The following is a 9846-nucleotide window of genomic DNA, read 5'->3' on the forward strand; positions in this document are numbered from 1 at the left end:
TGACACCATTCTCTGCACTTCCATCTTGAACTGCCTGAAAAGTGGAAAGGCAGAAGCTGATCTGGGCAGCATCATTCATCACTCTTTGCTTCTTAACTGAAGACACAATATAACATGCTTCCTTAAGTTCTTGCTGCTTTGCCTTGACTTCCCCACCATAATAGATTGTACCCTAAAACCATGAGATCAAATAAATCCTTCTCTCCATAAGTTGTTTGTGTCAGAGTATTTTGGCACAAAGGAAGAGAAACTTTGACAATGGGTTTACTATGTATTTCACTTCTATGAAGACTTTGATTGACTGACTGGTGCTATGGATCTGGATAATTATTGCATTGCCCCTGCTGTTCATTCTGGTAACTATACGCACAGTTTTTCTGGCAAGCAAATACTGCCAATGGCCCTTACTTCTCAAGGATACACTCAGATAAATTGCAATTAAGATACTGTTGCTGGATCCTAATGGCTCCTTCAGGGGATGGGGTGAGAAGGCTTCAGCAACACAGACACTGGGAGTCAGTTGAAGGCAAACAGCAGACTCATTTATTCAATAATGAGGAAGACCTTATATACCCTCCTCCTAGCAACTAAGCTGTGTCCCAATCTGGTGGTATTGTGCAGTTGTCCCACATTGGATGGGCATGATCAGGAAATCTAAGAGCAAATAGGAACTCTGACAGCATCTGTTGCTAGGCATTCAGGCAGACTCCAGGTTGGCTTATAAGGAAGTGTATTATGTGCCTTGGCGACTGGTTTGAGCCAATTTCCTTGACCTTATGTGCCTGTCCTACTACAAGGTACCAGTTGAGCAGCTATTGTGCAATCTGACATACAAAGAAAAGCAATAAGAGAATTCTTCAAATATGCTGGTGCTCATTCCACAAATCTGTTTCTTAAGAGGATTATTAGGATCTGACCTATCCTAATGTGAAGGCATGAGTTTTCCATGCAAATTCCATTATAGTTCCCCTATTTCTCTAAGCTATTGAATCTTTCATCAGCCTTAAGCAACGGATATTAGGCATCTGCAATACACACATATAAGTCATGTTACCAATCAGGGCCAATCATCACATTTATTTAGTTAGCTGGTATAGATAGCCTCATTAGTGATAAGGAATATGTTATCACCTGTACCCTAAATTGATATAATAATGATACTCCACCTTTCAGTAATTCCCCCTCAAAGACAGTCCCAGTCCTATCTTTAGGATACCATCATACAAATTTATTTTATTAAAAAAATATTTTATTCATTTTATATACCAACCACAGATCCCCCTCTCATCCCTCCTCTTACTTGCCCCAGCCTCCCCCTCTAACCCAATCCCAATCCCCTCTTCAAAAAATGTAGGACTTCCCATGGAGAGTTGGCAAAGTCTGGTACATTAAGTTGAGAAAGGACCACATCCCTGCCCCCTGCGTCAAGGTTGAGTAAGGCATCCCACCATTGGTAATGTGTTCAAAAAGCCATTTCATGCACCAGGGATAGATCCTAATTCCACTGCTAGGAGCTCCCTCAAACAGACCATGCAACACAACTATCTCCTGTATGCAGAAGGCTTAGTCTAGTCCCATATGGGTTCCACAGTTGTCAGTCTAAAGTTTGTGAGTTCCTAAGAGCTTGGTTCAGTTGTCTATGTATATGTTCCCATCATGATCTTGATTCCCCCTTGTTCATATAATCCCTCTTCCCTCTTGTCAACTGGACTCCCAGAGCTGGGTCTCGTGCTTGGTTGTGGATCTCTGCATCTGCTTCCATCAATTACTGGACTAAGGCTCTATGACATTTAGGGTATTAACTAATCTGATTCCTGGGATAGCACCCTCTCCACTATTGCTAGTAATCAAATCTGGGGTCACCCTTGTGGATTATGTTATGCCCAGATTGCGTCCCCAAAGAGGCCACTGGAGACTTTAGGTACAGAATGCAAAAGCAAGGTTTATTCTGCTTAAGATTACAAGCCTTGGCAGGGAGACTCATTCCAAAACTCTCATATGTAGCAGTGAGGCTGGAAGGAGCGCAACCCTTTCTTTGTGAGACTAGTTCTTAAAGGCACAGACCACATAATTCATTTCCCTCAACCCGCCTCCCTTCCTTTGGTTCGTATCAGTTTCCCTTTTTTAGTCTTTCATGTTATCTTTATCTCTCATTTGTTCAGCAACCCTGTTTAGGAGTTTTACGAGCTGTCTCCAGGATCTGGGAAGTTTGGGATGTTTTATGACCAATTAGCTCCTGCCAGATGGTCGAATATCCTGACTAGCTGATATCACCACCTGGGGAATCAAAAGGGATCTAAGTTCTTATCTACACTTAGGAATCCTGGTTTAAGCTTCTCTTTGTCTGTAGGGGATAGAGTGGGGGGGTTACTGAGGTTTCACAGATTCCTGGGAATTTCCTTAGCACCCCTTACCCCATAATGTCTCCCTCTATTAAGATATCTCTTTCATTGCTCTTCCACTCCTTCCTTCCCCCATCTTGACCATCTCACTCCCTCACATTCTCATCCCCCGTTCCCTTCCCTCTATTACCCCTCCTCATCCCCAATTTGCACCTGGAGATCTCATCTGTTTCCCCATCCCAAGGTGATCCATGTGTCTCTCTTAGGGTCCTCCTTGTTTCCTAACTTCTCTGGAGCCCATCACACAGATTTAATTTCAGCATATTCTACAAGACCAACTTGGCCAGTGACCTTCAATTCTGTCAGGGTCCTGAAACACAGATTGAAGTCTGTCACAGATTGAGGACAGTTAAGGAGATATAATGACTATGTATGGTATGATATCCTGCATTGAGCCTTAGAACAGGAAAGGGTCAATAGTAAGAAAACATAATATTGAAACAATCTCACATTTAGTTGGTAGTTTCATACCAATGATAGTTTATTTTTGTTTGTTTTTATTATATTTTTATTTTTAAAACAAAATTTAAATTTAAATATATTTTAATCATATTCTTCCCCTTCCAGATCTCAGGCTCCTCCCTATGCATCCAAGTTTAAGTTCTTTCTCAAAATACCAATACATCAAAACCCTACAAAACAAATAAAACAAAATAGTCCCCCAATAAAACACCAAACTGTAGCCAAATAAACACACACACACACACACACACACACACACACACACACACACACCAAAACAAACAAACAAGCAACTGTGGGGTCCATTATCTATTGGTCAACTACTTCTGAACAAGGGTCTGTCCTGAAGTAATTGCCCTAGGCACTTGTAGGCATTGCACCATTGTAGATCAAAGGGATCGCTTCTCGGCCTTTTGGCTAAGATCAAGTGTAGATCAAAGGGTTTATGGCTGGCTTGGTGTTTATGCTTCTCTTTTAAGAGTTTAAAGAGTACATTCTTGTACCCAAATCACTTGAGCATAGTAGGGAAGGCTCTTTGTAGGCACTGCCTTAACATTTCCATGTTCAGTGACTTGTATAGTTGTTGTCTTCAGCAAATGGGCCTTGCTGTTAGTTTGTGCAGAGGAACCTATAGTTGACAACAGTCTGGTTTTTTTAGGGATACCCTCTGTGGTTCTATTGATTATAGATTGGTTATCATTGAATTCAGAGTGAATATACACATACAAGTGAATACACACCATATTCATCTTTCTGAGCCTGGGATATCTTACTCAGGATATTTTTTTGTGAGTTCCATCCATTTTTCCTAAAAATTCATGATGTCATACACACACACACACACACACACACACATTTTAATGTCTCAGTTATAATCCATTGTCTCATTGTCTTAGTAAGGGTTTCTATTATTGTGAAGAGACATCATGACCATGACAACTCTTACAACGAAAACATTTAATTAAGTGGCTTACAGTTCAGAGGTTCTATATATTACGATCATAGTGAGATATGGCAGTGTGCAGGAATGTGTTGCACAGGCAACAGGAAGCAGTGTCAGACACTAGGCATGGCTTAAGCATATATGAGACCTCAAAGCCTGCCTCACACAGTAACACACTTCTTCCAACTTCTTCCAACAAGACCATACCTACTCCAACAAAGCCATATATTCCACTACTGTCTCCCCCTTTGGGGGGCATTTTCTTTCAAGACACCACACTGGCTATTAGGAATAGAGCAGCAATGAACATGGTTGAACAAGTCTCTCTGTGGTACTAAAAAGCATTCTTTGGGTATGTGCCCAAGAGTGGCATGGGGTCTTGAAATAGATTGATTTCCAAATGCCTGAGGAGCTACCACACTGCTTTCCATAGAGGTCCTATGAGTTTGCATTCCCATAAGCAATGGATAAGTGTAGTGATACTTTATTTGTGCACCCCAGTAAAGCTTATCTGGGCTTCAGAGTAATTATTAAACATCAGCGTGAGGCAGTAATAGCACATGCCCTTAATCCTAGTGTTCAGGAGGCAGAGATTCATCTGGATCTTTGTGAGTTCAAGGCCACACTGGGAACATTGTCAGGCTTGGTTGCTGTGGGATGTTCTGTATGGCAAATTGTTGCTAATTAGTCAATATATAAAACACTGATTGGCCATTGGCTAGGCAGAAAGTGTAGGCGGGACAAGGAGGAGAATAAAGCTGGGAAGTGGAAGGTTGAGTCAGAGAGACACACTGCCAGCCAACATGATGAGAAACAGCATGTGAAGATGCCGGTAAGCCACGAGCCACGTGGCAAGGTATAGATTTATAGAAATGGATTAATTTAAGCTGTAAGAACAGTTAGCAAGAAGCCTGCCATGGCCATACAGTTTGTAACCAATATAAGTCTCTGTGTTTACTTGGTCGGGTCTGAGCGGCTGTGGGACTGGCAGGTGACAGAGATTTGTCCTGACTGCGGGCCAAGCAGGAAAACTCTAGCTACACTTGGTGGCACATGCCTTTAATCCAAGTGCTAGTTAACCATAGAGATCTGGAGTGGATGGCAGAGCACAGAAAGCTATATAGGCTTAAGTATATAAGAAGTAGCTCTCTTTTGGCCTGAAGATTTGCTAGTGGTAAGAACTTGTGGTTTGGCTTGTTCTATTCCTCTGATCTCTCAGTTTTCATCCCAATATCTGGCTCCGGGTTTTCTATTAATAAGACCTTTTAAAATTCGTGTTACAGATGAGTGTTCCTCTTATTCCATATCCTTGACAGCATGAACTCTCACATGTTTTGTTGATTTTGGCCATTCTGATAGGTGTAAGATGAAATCTCAGAGTCCTTTTGATTTGCCTTTCCCTGATGACAAAGGATGTTGGACATTTATTTAAGTGTTTCTCAGTCATTTGAAGTGATTCTTTCGAGAACTCTCTGTTTAGATCTGTAGCCCATTTTTATTCATTTTCTTGGTATCTATTTTCTTGAGTTCTCTATAGATGTTGGATATTAGCCATCTATTGCATGTGTAGTCGGTAATTTTTATTTTGCAGATTTCCCTTATTATAAATGATAATATCCTTTGCAATTCATAGGATTCTCAGTTACATGAGGTCTCATTTATTAATTGTTGATCTTATTCTAATGGTTCCCTGTTCAGAAAAATCTTTTCCTGTGCCAATGAGTTCAAGGCTATCCCCTCACTTTCTTTTCTATCAGATTCAGTGTTTCTGGTTTTATGTTGAGGTCATTGATCCATTTGGAATTGATTTTGTTCAGGGCAATGAGTTGGATCTATTTGCATTCTTCTACATTCAGACATCCAGTTTAACCACCACCATTTGTTGAAGATACTTTCTTTTTCTGGTGTATATTTCAGGCTTTTTTATAAAAAAAAAAAATCTGTGTCTATAGGTGTGTAAAGTTGTGCATGGGTCTTCAATTTGATCCTATTGACGAATGTTCTGTTTTGGTGCCCATATGCTGCTGCTTTTATTATATTTATTATAAAGCTGTATTATATTATATGTACAAATAGAATTATATATAAATACTGGTTTAATTGTTATATTATATATGAATATACACTAAACTTATATTTATCATAAATATTGTATTATATTAGATATAAATATATAATAAATGTTATATTTATTGTAAAGTTACACTTCATAGCACATCTTGAAATTAGAGATTATGATACCTCCAGAAGATCTTTTATTATTCAAAATTTTTTTAGCTATCCTGGGTTTTTTCCCATATATGGCTAAAATTGTCCTTTCAACATCTATCAAGAATTGTGCTGAAATTTTGATGGGGATTGCATTGAATCTTTAGATTTCTTTTGGTAGGGTGGAAAAGAAAAACAGAATAATCAATTGATTCATTTGCTATGTTTTGTTTCCTGTTGACACACTTGAACTTTAATTCTGCTTAATTTTTATTAAGTACAACAAAGCTAATCACATTTAAAAAAACAGAATAAATCCTGACAACAAAGAAGAATGCATTATTCCCTATCAAAGCCTAATTCTAAAATACCAAGGCCAAAATAACATGTGTCTTATCAGATAAGAAAGAAGCAGATCATTTTTCAAGTACTGATGGGGGCAAAAAGAAAAATGATGACCCCAAATCCTGTAATCAGTAGAAATACCTCAGGAATAAAGGAGAAATAAAGACACTGTTTCTGTGAAAGGAAAATGAGAATTTTCAACAGTATAAACTATTTTGAAGCAACAACTGTGGGAAGTTTGTTAAAAACCAGGAAAAATATAAAAGAAGAAATCTTAAAATATCAGGAAAATATAAGGAACAAAAATTTACATGAACATAATGAATTTTTTTTTTTAACCTCATGGACCTTTTGGGTTACATTTTGTGCTTCAAACAAGTCATTTCATTGTTTATTGTTTCTCTCATGGATACAAAGCAAAATCTCAGTGCAAGACTATTATAATCAGAATAAAATGAAGGGACAAAATTAAGGCATGCTTTATAAAATTTAAGTAAAGACCAAAAAAAAATAAATAAATAAAATAAAATTTAAGTAGTCTTAAAATCATTAATTACTAACACATTATGCAAGTTGTGGATAACTACTACAAAAGCCTACAGTAACCCACAGATAAGCATGGATGTTGACCATAAAAATGAAGGTAGAAAATAGGGGTAAATAATCTTTGGAACTATCAACAATTACATTAAATGTAAGTAGTGACAATATGTCAAATAAACCCAGAAATTGATAGAAATGATCAATACCACACATGAACTATACTGCACTTACAAAACTTTTTGCAACCTAGATCTGCATCTGGTAATCCTCACCCTAAATAACTCTTTGCCTGAAGTTGCAAAATAATGGTTCTTCGCCCATAATTTCACTTGTGTATGTACAGGTCTCTGTCTCTATTGTTGGATATGCATCTCATTGCTATTATGTTAAGCATAGCGTATAATTGTATTATATATTACACTGTTGGTGGGAGTGGAGACTTGTACAACCACTGTGGAAATCAGTATGGCAGCTTCTCAGAAAATTGGGAATCAATCTACCTTAAGACCCAGCTATACCACTCAGGCATATACCCAAGGAATGCCCAATTATACCACAAAGATATATGCTCAACTATGTTCATAGCAATGGAGTACTACTCAGCAGAGAAAAACAATGATAGCATGAAATTTGCAGGCAAATGGATGGAACTAGAAAATATCATCCTGAGTGAGGTAACCCAAACTCAAAAGGACAAACATGGTATGTACTCACTCATAAGTGGATACTAGATATAAAGCAAAGAACAATCAGACTGCATCCCACAGAACCAGGGGGGCTACATAGCAGGGGGGGACCCTAGGATGACTGTGGATTATTATAAGTTTTAGGTTTACTCAATCACTGGGCAAGCCTCAGTGAAACATTTCACTATTAGGATAAGAATTTGTACTATATCAAGCTGATAATAGATAAATAAATAAATAAATAAATAAATAAATAAACAAATAAAAATGAATGTGGTAATATTGTGTTCCCCAAAATATTGTGCATCCTAATAAACTTATCTGGAATCAAAGAACAGAACAGCCACTAGATACAGAGGCCAGAAAATGGTGGCACACACACCTTTAATCCCAGCATTTCAGAGGCAGAGATCTGCCTGGATCTCTGTGTTCAAGGATACAGCCAAGCATGGTGACTCACGCCTTTAATCCCAGGAAGTAATGCAGGAGGCAGAAAGGTATTTAAGCCATGAGGATGAGGAACTATAGCCTGGTTAAGCTTTTAGGCTTTTGAGCAACAGTTCAGCTGAGATTCATTTGGGTGAGGACTCAGAGGCTTCCAGTCTGAGGAAACAGGATCAGCTGAGGAACTGGCAAGGTGAGGAAGCTGTGGCTTGTTCTGCTTCTCTGAATTTCCAGTATTCCACCCCAACACCCTGGCTCCAGGTTTGTTTTTATTAATAAGACCTGTTAAGATTCCTGCTACAAATAAAAAAAATTATGTTATATTTTACGTTATGTTATAGTAAAATACACACACACAAAAACACACACACAATTGTATGAGTGTAATGTGTGATGTGGAAATTAATATTGAAATAAAAGAACCCATTATTACCTATGGCCATATAGCAAATAAATACATTATTAAATGAATTTAAACTAGCAATTTTGATATATCTTATCAATTATCAGTAACAATAAATTTGTTATTCAGTACATTGTGCATGTGTGGAATGACAGAAAACTGTCTACCTATGTTTCTGTTCACTTATGAGACTCAATAAAGGAATATACAATGAATCAAAAGATTATAAACATGCCTTAATATTTCTAGTTATGTATATGAATAGAAAATGAAAATGAATAGTATATTTTTAAAAGAAAAGATTTTTAGTTTATCTGAAGAATGTTAACTATCCTGCAAATGCCCTGGCTGATGAATATGTGATATATATGATTTAGGAAGGAGATAAGACTACAAATTGAATTTCTAAAACTATGATAGTTGTGGCATTCAATTATTTAAAGATAGATGGAGGGAAGTTCTATCATACATCTGTATCCTCTAGAAATGCATGCAAGCTATATGAAGATCTATATAACTTCTACATCCCTGGTGTACATTAAATCCACAAGACTGAAGATTTCTAGGAGAGTGAGATTGTGATGCTGCTCATCTCTTGTTGCAAAGCCCAACTATGAAGTGAAATGGTATATCTGTCTCTCCTTCTGCCAGAGGGTCACCAGCATGAGCCCCTGTGACGGATCCCAAAGGCATTCATCAGCAAACCTGAGCTTGAATTCATTATTCTCCAATTGGATTTAAAAGCTCTCTCTCCTTAACTCTAACACACTGTGCTATGGCTTAAATATTTTAGCACAGGCTCTTTCTAAGACTTGAGGGGGAAAAAAAATCCACACATCAAACGTGTCTAATGTTTAATTCAGTAGGAAGAACTCCTGAAACTCAAAGGCTTATGTGAAGCTGTTTGGAAATTCTTCAAGGATCTTTTATCTTAAAATCAGAACAGAAGTTTCTTTGTCAAAATATACAATAATTCTTCAAGTCAGAAATGACACTGGTTAGCTAGTTCTTTGATTTCCACCTGAAACAGTTAGATGGCAATAACTACATGAATGCAACATACTCAAGTTCTGAAAGCCGTGGTTATGTTTGCTTCAGTCTTGTATAAGGAAGTCAGACATTGCTCTAGCAAAGAACATTCTTACAAGAGAAATGGAAAAGAGTTTCAGAACTACACAGTGTATTGGAAATGATAACTCATTGACAAATTCATAAGTGAACACTGACCCCCAATATGCCAATACTGTGGCTTCATAGAGATTTTCATTAACCAATATATTTATATTTCTTGACAAAGGAAAAAAGTCCTTAGTTTATAATAGTTTCTAACTTTTCAAGATAATCCTGTCTATTATAATGTCTGACACATTTTAGTACTTCTCATAGTTTACATGTTGATCATTCAGGAAA

The 9846-nt window shown here is 37.5% G+C and overlaps 1 pseudogene; it reads left to right on the forward strand.

The window, feature by feature from the left end:
• The first annotated feature begins 3261 nt into the window (after window positions 1-3261).
• Window positions 3262-3442, forward strand: LOC128098127 (uncharacterized; annotated as a pseudogene).
• Window positions 3443-9846: the final 6404 nt, after the last annotated feature.

The sequence above is a fragment of the Peromyscus californicus genome, unplaced genomic scaffold (assembly GCF_007827085.1).
Source record: "Peromyscus californicus insignis strain IS unplaced genomic scaffold, ASM782708v3 Scaffold_5__1_contigs__length_169319896, whole genome shotgun sequence".
In the NCBI taxonomy this organism is placed as follows: Eukaryota; Metazoa; Chordata; class Mammalia; order Rodentia; family Cricetidae; genus Peromyscus; species Peromyscus californicus.